Raw genomic sequence first — 12,871 nt, 5'->3', positions numbered from 1 at the left:
GTGTTCATGTGGTATTCAAAGGTGTTGTGCTTTTTCTTGTTGGATTAACTATTTTTAATACTGAGAGAACATACAAATACAGTTATATCACATTCTTCACTAAAATCAATTATCTTATTGATAATATGTCAAAAGATGTGGTTTTAAGGGTTAGTGTGGTTTAGGGGTTAGTGTGTTTGCTAATAACGTTATATCCTAACATAGGGGACTTTCATGTTGAGAGGATTCTTAAAGACCAAAAATTCAAGGTATTGAGAAATAATTGATCATTTGAACTTCATTAAAATTGAAAATTTCTACTCTGTGAAAGACACTGTCAAGAGAAAAATAAGACAAGCCACACACTGGAAGAAAATATTTGCAAAAGACATATCTGATAAAATACTGTTATTCAAAACATACAATAAAAGTAAACAAAACAAAAGGCCAGGTGCAGTGGCTCATACCTGTAATCCCAGCAGTTTGGGAGGCCAAAGCGGGTGGATCCCTTGTGCTCAGGAGTTCAAGATCAGCCTGGGCAACATGGTAAAATCCTGTCTCTACCAAAAAAATATAAAAAAAATTAGCCAGGCGTTGTGGTACACTTCTGTTGTCCCAGCTACTCAGGAGGCTGAGTTGGGAGGATTACTTGAGCCTGGGAGGCGGAGGTTGCAGTGAGCCAAGATAGCACCACTGTACTCCAGTCTGGGTGACAGAGCAAGACACTATCTCAAAAAACAAAAGCAAGCAAAAAAAAAAATTCTTAAACTCAACGATGAGAAAAAAGACTTAACAAATACCTCACCAAACATGATTATGAGATGATAAATAAGCCACTAAAAGATGTTTCACATCATATGCCAACAAGGACATGTAAATTTAAAACACTACTTACCATTGCATGCTTACTAGAATGGCCAAAACCCAGAACACTGGCAACACCAGCTGCTAGCAAGGATGTTGAGCGACAGGAAATCTTACCCATTACTAGCAGAAAGACAAATGCTGTAACAACTTTGAAAGACAATTTGACAGTTTCTTGCAATAATAAGAATTGTCTTACCATATAATTGAACAATCGCACTATTTATTATTTACCCAGATGTGTTTAAAACTTATCTCCACACAAAAACCTGCAAACGGATATTTATTCCAGCTTTATTCATAATTGCCACAATTTGGAAGAAATCAAGATGTCCTTCTATAGGTAAATGGATAAATAAACCGTGGAACATCCAGACAATGGAATGTTTTTCAGTGCCGAAAAGACATTAGCTATCAAGAGATGGAAAGAAAAACACATGGAGGAAACTTAAATTTATATGAATTACTAAGCGAAAGACGTATGTAGCCAATTTTAAAAGGCTGTATACTCTATGTTTATGCCTATATGACATTCCAAGAAAGGCAGAACTATGGAGATAACAAACAGATCAGCAGTTTCTAGGGGTTCGGAAGGGGGAAAGATGAATAGATGAAGCACAAAGGATTTTTAGGGCAGTGAAACTATTCTGTATGATACCATGATGTTTGATATGTGCCATATACATTTGTTCAAACCCATAAAATGCACAACACCAAGAGTAAACCTTAATGTAAACTATGGACTTTGGGTGATAATGGTGTGTCAATGCAGGTTGATCAGTTGTAACAAATACATCATTCTGATGGGGGTTGCCAATGGGAGAGGCTATGCAAGGGCAGGGAGTGGAATAGTGTCAGGGAATGGAATAGTGTCAGGAAAGGAAGTCAATGAGAAATCTCTGTACCTTCCACTCAATTTTTCTCTAAACCTAAAGCTACTGTAAAAGGTAAAATCTATTAAAAGCAAACCAAAACTTCAAAGTACTGAAATGATAAGTGTACAATAGCTAATAATGCAATTCCCATTTCTGATTCATAATTTCTGATTTCTGGGTACTACCTTAAAAATCATATTATGTTTTTAGCCACTTACTACATAAATTCACAGAACTAGTCCTAGATCATGAAAATTTATTTGAGGAATATTAATCGTAATACCTTACAGATATTTGAAATAATATCTGCCTGTTGAATAATATAACTTGGGGGAATTCAATCAATTATAATAAGTGTTTGTACTTTCAGGTTTATTTTCTTATAATTATTGCATTCTTTTTAAGGTGAAAATGTGCATGTTTGATTAGGCTCTTTATTTTATCAATAGCTGCCTGCTACAAATAAGCTATATATGGCTATTAATAAATGACAATTAAAATGTAATTAGCCACAGATACAAAAATCTCATTTTCAATTAATGTACTATAAAATATCATTTAACAAATATAATCCTTCTAAATTTTTAAGTAATAAGCAAGTTCTAAATAGCCTTGAGATTCATACATGTTTTTATTTACATCAAGAGCTAAGACACAACTGCTTATACACATTTAAGAAATCAGAGGTCTAGGGTTTTTTCCAAACAGGACTCTATGTCTAGGACACTCAGTAATCAATTAGAGAGAAGAGGAATCTGAGAAACTCCTTAGGCAAGCAGAAACCAAGAAGATAGGGCAACTGTTATATCAAAAGCCAGCCAAGCAGAAATGACCAGTACACAATATACTTATACATTTTCTCTGGAGGAACAAATCATGTATACTTCACTGAGGAATGTGATCATAAGCCAAAACATTGAATGGATAACTCTGTAAAAGAGCTTTTGGACAAACTAATAACTGCATAGTATGGATTAAAGAGTAAAAATATTAATCTAGGTTTATAATGTAGTTATATAATATCAGTGATGAATGATATACTAGGGTAAGGAGAGTTACAAGAACATTAACCCCAAAACAAAGAAGTGAGGCAATAAATATGAAACTACAGTAACCAAGCATATTCTTTGAGGCAAGTTTCTAGCTCAGATCAAAGTTGCTTACAGAAAAATTTAGAGAGAGGAAATAATCTCCAAATATCTCAAGTAAAGTCAGGTGATTATAGCTGTCTGGCAAGAGGATTAGACAGCTTTGCTAGGGGAAACTTAGCAATTAACTCTGCATTGATAAGTCATACAATAAGGACAGCTCAACTCAAATAGACAAAATAGCTATGTCCAGTTAACCTACAGCAATAATTTAGTAACCTTTTTTTCAATTTGTTATTCTGAGTGTCACAAAAATAACTGTTAGAACTTCATTGAGGTGGACAAATTACTTTTTATATAGTACTAGGTTTGTTTATCTATTTTTGACTGAATAGTTAAACTATTGTTAAAAGATTAAGTCTTTCCACTTCCCAACTCGCAAATCTAAAATTTGTCAAGTACTGCCAAGTCTATTGTCTATTCCTACCAGAGTTATCTTCTAAATTATTTAGATCATTTTATAATCTATTATTAAAATCTCAGTGGCTCCTCATTACCTGCATTACTTGCCCCATTTTATTTTTTAAGTTCCCTATCACATTACATTCTGGCAAACCCCATCATCCAGCCAAACAACTACTCTCCTTATAATAGCCTAAATATGTCATTATATCATGGGAATAGATCTATATCTATCTATGTATCTATCTATCTATCTGTCTATCTATCTATCTATCTATCTATCATCTATCTACCTATCTATGATAAAATTGATATATAAATAAATATACCATGAAATTTATGTATATACATACCATCTTACTTTGAAAATTTGGTTATATTGTTATCTCTAAATAGTATTGTTTTATTTTCCACTTATTGGATATTATCTCATATCTCAAAATGCCACTTCTTCCATATAAGCTTGATCAATTCTCTCTGGCAAAATTAATTAACCAGTCACCTGCATATATTTTTGTAGCTTTGTGCTGTCATTTGTTATTATCTCTTAAAAAGTTCCCAAATATTATAAGTTTTGTTTTTTTACAAGGACACTAGCTTATGTTTCTCTGCCATATTCAGAATAGACCACTTGGTAATTTTTAAAATCTGTTTGTGAATTCACATAATTAAAGTGGCCTCAAGGTGTTTATGCACCTGGGTGAAGAGCAAGTTTTTTGCTTTTTTCTGCTATATCACCAAAGCAGCATAGTGCTTGACTCATTATAAATTGTTTGTAAATATTTGTTTAATGAATGATTAATTTCAGTTTTCTAAATGTGATGAGAGTGTTCCAACTAAATTGGTGGGAAATCAAAGTAAAAATCACTTATCTGGCATCCTCTAAAAAATAGAAAAAGCCAGGAATCATTTATGATTAATATCTAACTTAAAATGAGTTTTCAAAATTAATAAATACCACATTTGTTTGAAATGTGTATCATGAAATATATCTATACAATTCATATTCATTTGAGTTATGTAATAATTTTATTTCATTATTTCAAAAAATGACATTTCAAATCTATTTGAACTGCAATGTTTCACAAAATAATTGTTTCTCAACATAGCTAACCATTACAAAATAATATTTTTTTTAATCTCCCCAGATAACACATTATCTATCACTGGCTGGGTGTAATGCAAGGAAGGGACAAAGATGAAATGGAAACATGTTCCTTTTTTGGTCATGATATCACTCCTCAGCTTATCCCCAAATCACCTGTTTCTGGCCCAGCTTATTCCAGGTAAGTGCTGTGCATTTGTTTCATCAATACTTAACCAGTATTCCTTCTTTGCTTTAAATTCACTTTTTATTGTGTGTGTTGCAAATCAAGTTTGTTCATTTTCTTTGGAACTTGTAAGTCTGTGTGAATGTCTTCTTGAGTATGAGTGCTGATCAATTTCAGGGGTCAAATTATTATTCTTGAATAGAGAGCACTTTATTAATTCCCAAGAGAAACAGAACATTGAGAAAAAGTCACTGTGCTGAAACATGTAAGGAGTGTTATATTAACTAAGTGAATTAGAGCAGCAGAAGAAAAATTACAGAGGGGAAAAGATGTGTAACACACAAAGGAAACCTAAGCCACAATGCATGTCGGTACCATAGAAAAGGAACATCAGAAAAGTGAAACATTGAAAACTGACATTTCTTAGAGTAGTAACATGTTAATTAACAGGCTGAACAATGTAAGAATAAAAAAGCAACATGCCGCTGTGTTGCCACCATAGTTACCACTGTTTTGGGTGAAGTTAGAAACCTATTTCCTTGAAGTCATAATTTCATTAATGGTATAGAATAGCATTTCTTTAAAATGCTTTACTGATACTGTTTTAATAGGAATTAATTAGGTCCAATGTATGGTAGCAGAAAATACAAAAATACATTGATGTACTAACGAAAATATAATTTTAAGTTTCCTCTTAGGTAAGACAGAAAAAATTGAAGTTAATTTGAATACATCTAATATGTCAAAATTTAGCCAAGTTATTCATAAAAGAATAACATACCATGTTTTGTTAGACCATACTATGAAACTTTGTCTGTATTTATGTTATGGTTATATTTATTTTGATATTCAGCAACTATATGTAGCTTGTCATGTTCATCCACGCAAAATCAAAGATTTCAAAAAATCCTGGGGCTTCAATTTTTCCCTGTGCTGGGTTAAGATTGACATTTTGACCTAGAAGATAAGGGAGTTGTAAACAAAAACAAATGATTTATATATCTGTTAAAAACATTTTCACATGATTGAAGAATACAGAAACTTTAAGTCTGTTGTAATAAAATACATTTAATGATTTTTATCGAATTAGATTAGCCCACTAAAATTACTACGTATTTTTATTTTAGCCTGTTCCTATGTTCCCTTCTCTTGCCACGACTCTGTTGAGTATTAAGATTAGTGTATGAATCAAAGAAAACATCATACATTTCTTAAATATATGGAAAATGCAAATATAGGTACAAATTAATTCACTGTTTTGTAAATTGTCAGAATAAAGAGGATACTTCTATGAAAGTGTTTTTAAAACTACAACTATAGATAGACACAGATACAGATACAGCCTAGGTATAATTCCCATTAAACTGTATGGCCAGCTAATAACTCCTACAGGTCAACAAATTTAGTCCATGATATAGTTATTGAGCAGGATATCAAAATTCAAAATTGTTAAGTGAGGTTTGAACCACCTGTGTCTATCTAGTGGAAGAAGGAATGCATATATGAATATATATGGTGGGAAGGTACAAGGTTTATCTAGGGAATAAAAAATGTTACCTTTTTATTCAAAAGGATATTGCATAATTTTAGAGAAGAAAAATCAACTTGAACACTTAGGCGCAAAAGCTGTCAAACCTCTGTCATTACTATTTTACATGCAAATACTTGTAAATCTACAGTATATGACTTCATTGTCTAATTTAATATGTAGATTGGTTACAAAGGTGATAGTTTGGTTATCAATTAGTTAAAAAATTCTCCGCACAAATTGATTACTCAGGGCCCATTTTGAGGCAACACTTTCTTAAAAAGAAATAAGGGTAACCTCAAATGGGATGCATACAGTTAGATGCCTTTTTTTCAGGACTACAGAGTTCAAGAAACATTTCAAAGTAATTTACCTGTCAAAAGAAATATGCCGTTAGCTTTTCAAAAAGAACACCTGCAGAGTGGAAGTCATTTTCATAACTGCCTCCATCTAGGAGCACTGGCTTCAGGCTAGGGAGAAAATCTACTGAAAGAACTCATTGGCCTTAGAGTGTCCCCTCCTTTCATTAATCTCAGAATGATGAGAAGTCTTGATTCGTCTAATTGTTTTTCTAGCTTTAATGTGCTCATTAGAGACCTTGGATCTGGATTGAATTGAGCATATCTCAGAGGAAGCAAAAATTGGATTAGCTGTGAAGGCAAAATATTAGTGTCTTTTAAAAAAAACATAATTTCTTATTCAACTGATATTTTTCCACTCTTACTCTTAAGAAAAAAAATCTCCTTCATCAGAAATGTATTTCTAATAATAAACAATCAGATAAGGAAATCAGACAAATAAAAAAATGTAACATGCTTCTAAGAAAATAAGGAGAATTTTATATTCTGTAGTACTTGACTCAGTGAGTTATCATCAGCCAAGGTGTCTACAGGAACAAGACTTCTCAGGGTACAAAAGAAAAGAGCAATTAAAACATTGGCTCAATGCCAGTTATTTTATTACCACAACAATAAAGTGTTTTCACTTCAAGCTGTGGCTAGGTTACTGGGTGTAAGTAAATATTAAAATATTTGAATGTAATGTCTGGAACTGATGGATTGCCCAGCTCAATTTTTTTTCATTTTTCATTTTGTCTCCCTGTATAACACAGTTTTAAAACTGCTATTATGTTTCATAATGTTGCAAATGCAATAGTTGGTATATGAGAAGGCAAACAAATTACTTGTATATAGTAAATCGAGAAATACTCTTATTGTTGAAAATAAACTGTTTTAGAGAAAAGAAATAATTAAGAAATGGATTCTAAGAATAACTGGGCTTTGCCAGCCATTGAATTGTTGCTTTCATTGCATGTTGAGCCCATTAAAGCCCACCTCTTTTTTATTAAAACCACTGGCAGATGTTTTTCATGTTAATTTACTTCATCTCTAATTGACAAATGAAATATATTCTTAAACCATGTGAGGTTATCTCTTGAGGCATGCTGTATCTGGACTATGCCACATCTTGACTCAATTTCTGCTAGGAAAGGAATCTGACAGATACTAATCTTTACATTTTAAGCATCTACCTTTTATTGCCACGGACGTCAGGAAGACAATGAAAAGCAAATGTAAAATGATCTGTTATTAAAGCATATATTTCACATATAGTGGAATTTAATTAAAAAATTAAAAAACCTCTATGGTAAAAAAAATAAAATTGAGTTCTAGGTTTATATTGCAATATTTTAAATGAAAATACATGAATAAAAACCCACAAGGTTGTATTTCTATTTGAATAAATCAGACAGGCCATTTTAAAGTTAAGCATGATTTATCTTTTCCTCTCCATACTCTAAATGTGCAGCAGTGTTGTCCTTCATTAAAGATACAAGTGCTGACTGGGTTATTTCCTTGTCCCTGACTCATGTCAACAAGCCTGGAGTGTGAAATTTTCTGAAATGACTTACTGCTTATCTGCCCCACCCATCCATTGACCACCACTTCAGTATCTTGCTGTTATACCCCACAAAAGATAACTGAAAAGAGCTGTTAAGTGGGTCTGAATCATCCATAAATAAATTATAAATTGTGAAAAGAATTCCTCATGCAAAATTTTAGAAATTACAATGAATATACATACAACCCCCATATATTTCTAAGTTTTGTTTTTGTTTTTGCTTTCATATGCTCAATACATTTTGAATAGACTTGAGGATATATTTCAGATTTTAAAAAATCTCCTTTGAAATGTGAAAACAAATTGAAAGTAAATGAATTCCAGAAATCTAAATGTGACAGAATCTTTGGGAATTTCTTTTGGGATACTTTATTTAACAAGTAATGTTGCATGCATGCTTCTTACAAAGTTTATGATCCACAGGTATGTTTTTTTCCAATATTTGTGATTAGTTTCTATGGTGAAGAATCATATATTAGGAAAATATATGTCATTTAAAACCTGGAGAGATTGCTTGTTCATAGGCAACAGTTTAATTTTTTAACTGCACTGACTATTTAGAAAGTAGTCAATTATTTTGAAAAACATTCAGAAGCACCTGAGATGCTTCTTAAAAGTAAAGATTCCCAGGGCCCATGGCAGAATCACTGAAATAAAGAGTTTGCACTGCTCTACAGATATCTACAAATTATCCAACAGGCAGAAAATTTGAGAACCTCTGCTTTAGACATTTGAGTTGATTTTATTTTAATGTTGAGTACACTTAAAGAAAGTTTATTCTCTGAGGACAGATTTTCATGACAAAGGGAAAAAGTTATTTGGAGATACTTGTTTTCTATGTTGCAAGGATTTGGAGGAGCAGATTTGATGCCACTACTGGTTTATTTCGCTTTGGTTTTGCTTATGTTTCTTGTTATTTTCATCTCATAATAAATATTTCTAGATTGAAATACATAATATATCCTATTGGATGAAAGGCATTAGCTCAATAGACAAAGCCACTGAACTAATAAGCAGATCAGTGGGTTTAAAATTATATTATTGAAAGTGACTTTACAAAATTCAAAGTTAAGTTTGCCTAGTGGGTACAGTTCCCCCTAAATTTTGTCCAAGGGTTAGTAAAATCTTAATTCAGATATTAAGTAGCTGGACTTTTATAATAAACTAGAATAATGTGTTAATTATGCAAATATTCTATAAAAAGAAACTAATAGCCATGGCTGTATTATGACTTACAGAAGCCTTAGACAATTTTGCCTTTATGGGCCCCTTTTTCCATAAAATTATCTTAAAAGTATGTTGATATCAACATGACTTATGCCCAAATGTGATGCCTAAAAACAATAGTCACTACAAATAAAATGTAACAAAGACTTACCTTTACACATTATATAAATCTCATAGAAGAAAATCATAATATAAGATAAATCAAATATTCTCTGAGTGTTACTTTTTATAGTATAATTTTAACAACAATAATAATGGACTTACCCAGATCAAAAAGCTGTCAGGTGGGTGTTCTCTTGCTGATGACTCACTTGATAGTGACTTGCTGTGTTTCCTATACCCCATCATTCTGCAAAGTTAAATGAGCTAGTTCCAGGTGTGGGTTAATGGATCCCATGAAAGAGATCTTCCGCTTGTGGTGCTTAGTGAAGGTTGCAGAGGGCTCATCTCTAATCACATTCCCCACATCCCTAATCACATTGCTTGTGTATGTGAGTGTTTGTATGTGTGTACATGTATGTGTGTGTGTGTGTATGAACATACATACACACACACACACACACACTCACTCACCCACCTACAAATCATGGAGGTCTCTTGTTACATACTCAGGACATTTATCTACTGTTAGACTCCTGTGATTTGATGAATTTATTTATTTTCCTCCCACTCTGCTCATTGATTTAGTAATCAAGCATAGTGTCAATCATTTTTGAAATACCTGAGCAAGCACTTTCTTCCTTGGTTTGTTATTTTGTTTGTTTGTTTTAAGAAAATAAAACTCTCCCCAAAGATGAGAAATGGAAGTCAGTTACTCAGTTCCTATTTATTTGTGTTCTGCACAAAACTGCTCAACAGTACTTTAGGGATCTGTCCAGGTAATAGCATATATATTATATATATATGTAGTAATATGTATATATATTACATGTACCTATGTAACATATGCATGTATATCTATTAATATATGCATATATGATATATGTACACATATAGATAAAATAAGTTCATCTTGACTCAGACTCTATCTATCCATTCTTTCACCGATGTGAAATAATGATACAGACTGTATTTGTGTGAAGGCCAGGTTGAGAGCTTATTTGAATTAATTTCTAAATTGTTAGCAATAAATTGTTAAATATACGGGTTTGTAAAAAATGACAGAATGTTTTATCTTTTCGATTACTTTTTTCTTTGTTTTGGTTTGGGTTCTGTTATATTCAGCCTGAGTGAGGAAACACTATACCTTGGCAATATCTAGAGTCAATAGAAATGTTCTTCAGATAAGGTAATGCTCTGCTCCGAAAGGTGCATTCTTCTGTTTTAAATTTACATTTTATATGATGACCAGCTATGTGCACATGCAATTCACAGTTGTTAAAATTACTTGCATAGTTCATCGTTGTGATCATCATTTTGCTTAGAACAAGAGTACTCTCATCCATCATTTGTATTTCCTATGCTAATGTGGGTATCTTTAAAAAAAAAAAACACTAGTAGATTAATGATACCAAATGTCTCTTAATTTATGCTACATTTTGTTTAAATCAATATTACAATTATATTACAGCTTCTTGGGTACTCAAGAAAGATTCAAGATCTTTTCCAAGTGGGTACATTTATAGATGGTTTCTTTATGATCTCATCATTTTCTTCTTCCTTAGGAAGAAATACCTTTTTCAGATATTTCTCCAGAATTCGTGAATAAATGGGCAGAGATTATATTTATCTGCTGTACTATAGCCCTTCACTAAAACTCAATTTCATGAAAAGAAAAATCATAATTTGTAGATAATATGAACCAAATATCCACCCTTAGACACATTTCCTCAAATTTAAATATTCTAAGTTAATCATTATGGCATATGTAAGAGTCATTGTCCTCACATTCTTTTTCCCCTTGAGAATAGATATGATGTCAACAGAGTAGTTAATTCAAACTTAATAACTATATAATAAACTTAATGGCTTGTAACTAAAAACTTAATCACTAAGTTTAAAGAAAACTGTTCAGAATAGGAACACCATATTAATTAGAATGATCACTATCCATAAGTATTTTATAGAGGGGAAAACATACACGTTAGCAAGGATGAGGTCTTGTCTTAGATGTTAATAGGACTTTTTGCCAAATGTGCACTAGAACCCAGAGTAAAAACTTGAGGAGGGCATGAAAGACTTCAAAGATCTTGTAAACAAGCAGATAATAAACCATTGAAACACTCATATTTATTAGGTGCCTCATAAATAGCTTGCTGTTTATTACACTATAGCTTTAGGAGTTTTACAAGGTTGAAAAGGGGTGAGTAGGGAAGAGAATCCCAGGCTCATGCCAAGGTGCAGTGCTAAGTGTATAAAATGAGAACTTATTTGGTTGGTAGAAAGTAAAGATATATATTGAAAAATGTTTGGAAATGTTCTCAGAAAGAGACAAAGTTCAAATCTGGAGGAGCCATATGTACTTGGCTGGGCAGCTTTATCTGTAAACTCTGGACAATAGGAAGGAATGAGAGAGTTTAAATGAGAGTAACCTAATAAGATCACATTTTAGAAGAGTGATTCAAGTAGAAAAGTGGTAAATTCAGTTTATCTATTCTCATTTATTAATTTAACAAATGTTTATTTAAAACTGACTGTTGCAAGTTTCTCTTGTAAATTTGGAGGAGACCGTGTCAATGAGATAGTCAATCTTGGTGTCCTCTTTTGTTTTCCTTCTCTGTGAATGAAAACTATTAAAAACCAAATTACACATCAAATTGTCTAATTACAATAAATTATTATGATAATAGAATGTAGAAAAAAAACTTCTAGAGTTATTCAGATAGGTTCTTGATCTCTAAAAGAGTAAGGGGGAGCTAAAAATTATTCACTGAATGTTTGTCGATGAATGAATATATAAGAAGAGGTTGCATAAAAATATATGGCAACATTTGAATAGGACCATAGAGATGAAAAAGGAATAACAGAATATAAATATCATAGATTATAAATTATATTAGATTCTAAATATTGTATAGAAAATATATGAGCATGATAGTTATAGGATTTCTTTTTGGTTTTAAAACCAGTATTTGGTTTACATTTCTTGATTAACTTAAATTCATAATAAACTGAAAATGCTACTTAAACTTACCATACACAAACAGATATATATGTGTGCATATGTATATATTCTTTACTTTGTTCCTTGTATAGATATTAACACTAGTAGAATATTCTAGACAATTAACCAAGTTAAAAGTAACACTCGTAAGAATAATATTACAACCAAACTGGAATAAATGACTACAAACATATTTGTTGTATATATATGATTTGTTCTTTCAATGTAAATATATTGCTTAAGATTTGTACCCTGTGTTTGTTTATTGAAACAGTAATTTTTTTAAAGTTCTTTTATTCTATATGTTTCTTGAGCTTTTACTTAAATATATACATATATGTGTGTGTTTATATGTATAAATTTGTGTGTGGTATTACAAATGATTGGAAATTCTGTCAGTAGAAGTGGCAAGCCTTGAAAGAGAACAAATACTTAAGGGAAAAAATAGCGTGTTAGTTGCTTTCTAGAGACCATCAATCAGTTGAAGATGAGATCTTAATAACTAGAGAAATTGCCATCTGTACTTCGGTACTGTGTCTCTTTATTAGCCTTGGTCTTCTAATGAGGAGCTT

This window comes from Gorilla gorilla, chromosome 2 (assembly GCF_029281585.2).
Source record: "Gorilla gorilla gorilla isolate KB3781 chromosome 2, NHGRI_mGorGor1-v2.1_pri, whole genome shotgun sequence".
Classification (NCBI taxonomy): domain Eukaryota; kingdom Metazoa; phylum Chordata; class Mammalia; order Primates; family Hominidae; genus Gorilla; species Gorilla gorilla.
Note: the sequence above shows the minus strand (reverse complement) of the source record.